Here is a 4,206-nt window from a genome sequence, read left to right on the forward strand (position 1 = left end):
TGTACTTGTCTTGCTGGTGTTATTTACCACATGACAAGCAGATCGTTTCCATAGGAGACCGTTATAATCTTAAACAGACAACATAAACTCAGTAAATGATTGATTACCATCTTGAGGATTTAGCTAATCACAGACAAGGCTGTGCCTCCCAACTCAAATCATAGCCTACATTTCTGAAATGGCTTTCTCAATGGGATGCAGCCTATACAGTTGAAGTCTGAAGTTTACATACACTTAGGTTGGAGTCATTAAAACTAGTTTTTCAACCACTCCACAAATTTCTTGTTATCAAACTATAGTTTTGGCAAAAAGAAATTCCAACAATTGTTTACAGACAGATCATTTCACTATCACAATTCCAGTGGGTCAGAAGTTTACATACACTAAGTTACACTGTGCCTTTAAACAGCTTGGAAAATTCCAGAAAATGATGTCATGGCTTTCGAAGCTTCTGATAGGCTAATTGACATAATTTGAGTCAATTGGAGGTGTACCTGTGAATGTATTTCAAACTCAGTGCCTCTTTGCTTGACAGCATGGGAAAATCAAAAGAAATCAGCCAAGACCTCAGAAAAAAATTCTAGAGGTCCACAAGTCTGGTTCATCCTTGGGAGCAATTTCCAAATGCCTGAAGGTACCACGTTCATCTGTACAAACAATAGTACGCAAGTATAAACACCATGGGACCACGTAGCCGTCATACCACTCAGGAAAGTGCGAAAGGTGCAAATCAATCCCAGAACAGCAGCAAAGGACCTTGTGAAGATGCTGGAGGAAACAGGCACAAAAGTATCTATATCCACAGTAAAACGAGTCTTATATCGACATAACCTGAAAGGCCGCTCAGAAAGGAAGAAGCCACTGCTCCAAAACCGCCATAAAAAAGCCAGACGACGGTTTGCAACTGCACATGGGGACAAAGATCGTACTTTTTGGAAAAATGTCCTCTGGTCTGATGAAAGAAAAATAGAACTGTTTGGCCATAATGACCATCGTTATGTTTGGAGGAAAAAGGGGGAGACTTGCAAGCCGAAGAACACCATCCCAACCGTGAAGCATGGGGTGGCGGCATCATGTTGTGGGGGTGCTTTGCTGCAGGAGGGACTGGTGCACTTCACAAAATAGATCGCATCATGAGGGAGGAAAATGATGTGGATATATTGAAACAACATCAAGACATCAGTCAGGAAGTTAAAGCTTGGTCGCAAATGGGTCTTCCAAATGGACACTGACCCCAAGCATACTTCCAAAGTTGTGGCAAAATGGCTTAAGGACAACAAAGTCAAGGTATTGGAGTGGCCATCACAAAGCCCTGACCTCAATCCTATACAAAATTTGTGGGCAGACCTGAAAAAGTGTGTGCGAGCAAGGAGGTCTACAAACCTGACTCCGTTACACCAGCTCTGTCAGGAGGAATGGGCCAAAATTCACCCAACATATTGTGGGAAGCATGTGGAAGACTACCCAAAACGTTAGACCCAAATTAAACAATTTAAAGGCAATGCTACCAAATACTTATTGAGTGTATGTAAACTTCTGACCCACTGGGAATGTGATGAAAGAAATAAAAGCTGAAATAAATCATTCTTTCTACTATTATTGTGACATTTCACATTCTTAAAATAAAGTGGTGATCCTAACTGACCTAAGACAAGGAATTTTTACTCTGATTAAATGTCAGGAATTGTGAAAAACTGAGTTTAAATGTATTTGGCTAAGGTGTATGTAAACTTCTGGCTTCAACTGTACCTGGTATGTCTATGTTGAACGGGTGTTTTAGTTAACCTCAAAAACATATGATTCTTATGTATTTGTGACCGGAACAAATTTAATATGTCAGGAATTTAATCTCATGAGCATGTATCAATCAGTTATGCCATGTTTGACTGCTCGGGGCTGTTTGGTCCACAGTACCCCTGCCGCTTGATATGGATTAGTCGTGTCTGAGTAATTCAAGGCCTCTGTGTTCTCTTGCCTGCTAATTTTAGGCCCTGTTCAAATACTTTCAGATGCAGCCCTTCCTCCCTTAATTTTTTTTATTTAACCTTTACTCCTTCCTCTGAGTAATCCCTGATATCACAAGATTTGATAGGTGAAGGCTATGTGATATAATCCTTGCTGATGCAGTGTCGCTAATCAGTTAGTTTCAGTGATTACTTTAAGGAAGGAAAATATTTCATTTCAAACGGGGCCTTGGTCCCTAGACCAAAGCTGTCCATCCCTGGTCATTCAAGGTAAATTGACAGGATATACACCAAGCTTCCTTCAATCTATGGCCTGAGGATAAAACATTTCACAAGACTGGATGGTGGTTCTCGGGCTGGTGTCAGTGCATTATGACAAATAATTACAAAACTATTCTCTCAATTTTAAGAGACTCGCTGTGACAATTGAAACCTGATGTACTGCTCAGTGTCTGTGACCAGGGTCCGACAACCAGGATTTTGGAAAAACTTTCAATAAATTCCCTGGTTAACTGAATTTTGCAACCCGAGATGTGACCCCTTGCTAATGCCAGTAAGATGGTTTGTCTATAGATGGATTGACCTGTAATAAACGTGTAATTATTAATAAAATGAAAATATATACATAATGTACAGTTCATAGTTATATTGTTTTTAAAATGTTTTTTTCCTTAAAATAAATGTATCTTGTAAACTTGTCTATCTCTACAAATTGTTATTTTCCTTGCATCGACCCCCCCCCCCCCCCCAGGAGTACCCAACATGTTTTTGTTGTTTATGGAAAGACTCTGCGTATCTGTTTAGTACACGTGGCATTGATTTGCTTTAACAGAGGAAAAATAACCCTACCGACAACATCCTTAGCATATTTATCTGGAAGACCATTGTTTGAAACGTGACTTAATAACAGTCTAGCCCTAGTGCCTGTCCTCTGATTTAATAAATCTCAGTCTGCTGATAAACAAGGAAGCTGATGCCTCAGAACCTTTTCCTCCATCCCCCTCTCTCCCTCTCCTCTGACTAATCTACCCCTGCCACAGTGTCTTGTTATTGCCACCCCCTGGCTCCTCCTCTTCCCATGGCCTCCCTCCTTCCTCTCTTCTTTGAAGTAGGTTCTCCTTCCTTTTGATATCTGATCCCTGAACCAGCCTGAAACTCATGTCTGTCTTTGTTGCATCTCAGAGAGCCTGATCAAATACATTGAAATGCTACATTCCTTAGGTAATCACTGAATTGACAAGGTTGGATTGCAAACACTGACAGGGAGGGAACCTTGCCTTCTCACAATATGATCATTTCTGGATCACCTGAAGAAAGGTAGGAGAAAGGATGCATTTTCCCTTCCTTGACACTCATCCATGGTGGGGGTCTTTATAAAGACCAATGTCTCATCATTTTGTGTTGGACATTTGTCAGGCAAAAACCTATATTGGCATATGTTTTCCCTAGGTCCAAATTGTATTAGGAGTTATTTGACACTCCAGAGTAAATTACATAATCGTGTAGCTGCCCAATGTGATCTGCAGGTCTGCCATGTGAGAGGTCACATCTCCTGACCTTTTCTCAGTGATGATAAGGAAGTGCTGAACATTGTCCCTCACCTAATCATTAAAGGTCTAGTGCAGTCAAAAACTAGATTTTTCCGTGTTTTACATATATTTCCACGCTGAAGTTGGAATAATACTGTCAAATTTTGGAAAATGCCCTTTTAGTGAAAGCGCTGTTTGAAAATACTGCAAAAAATGTCAGCCTGTTTTAGTGGGATGGAGCTTTGGCCTTTCCATGGTGACATCACCATGTGGTAAATTAGTTAATAGACAAATCAAAATCAAACTTTATTTGTCACATGCGCCGAATAAAACAAGTGTAGACCTTACCATGAAATGCTTACTTACAAGCCCATAACCAACAGTGTAGTTCAAGAAAATATTTACCAAATAAATTAAAACTTAAAAAGTTACACAAAATTGGTGATGTGGACACCAAGGAACTTGAAACTCTCGACCCGCTCCATTACAGCCCCGCCGATGTTAATGGGGGCCTATTTGGCCCGCCTTTTCCTGTAGTCCACGATCAGCTCCTTTGTCTTGCTCACATTGAGGAAGAGGTTGTTGTCCTGGCACCACACTGCCAGGTCTCTGACATTATAGGCTGTCTCATCGTTGTCGGTGATCAGGCCTACCACTGTTGTGTCGTCAGCAAACTTAATGGTGTTGGAGTCGTGCTTGGCCACGCAGTTGTG

The sequence above is a fragment of the Salmo salar genome, chromosome ssa02 (genome assembly GCF_905237065.1).
Source record: "Salmo salar chromosome ssa02, Ssal_v3.1, whole genome shotgun sequence".
Taxonomy (NCBI): domain Eukaryota; kingdom Metazoa; phylum Chordata; class Actinopteri; order Salmoniformes; family Salmonidae; genus Salmo; species Salmo salar.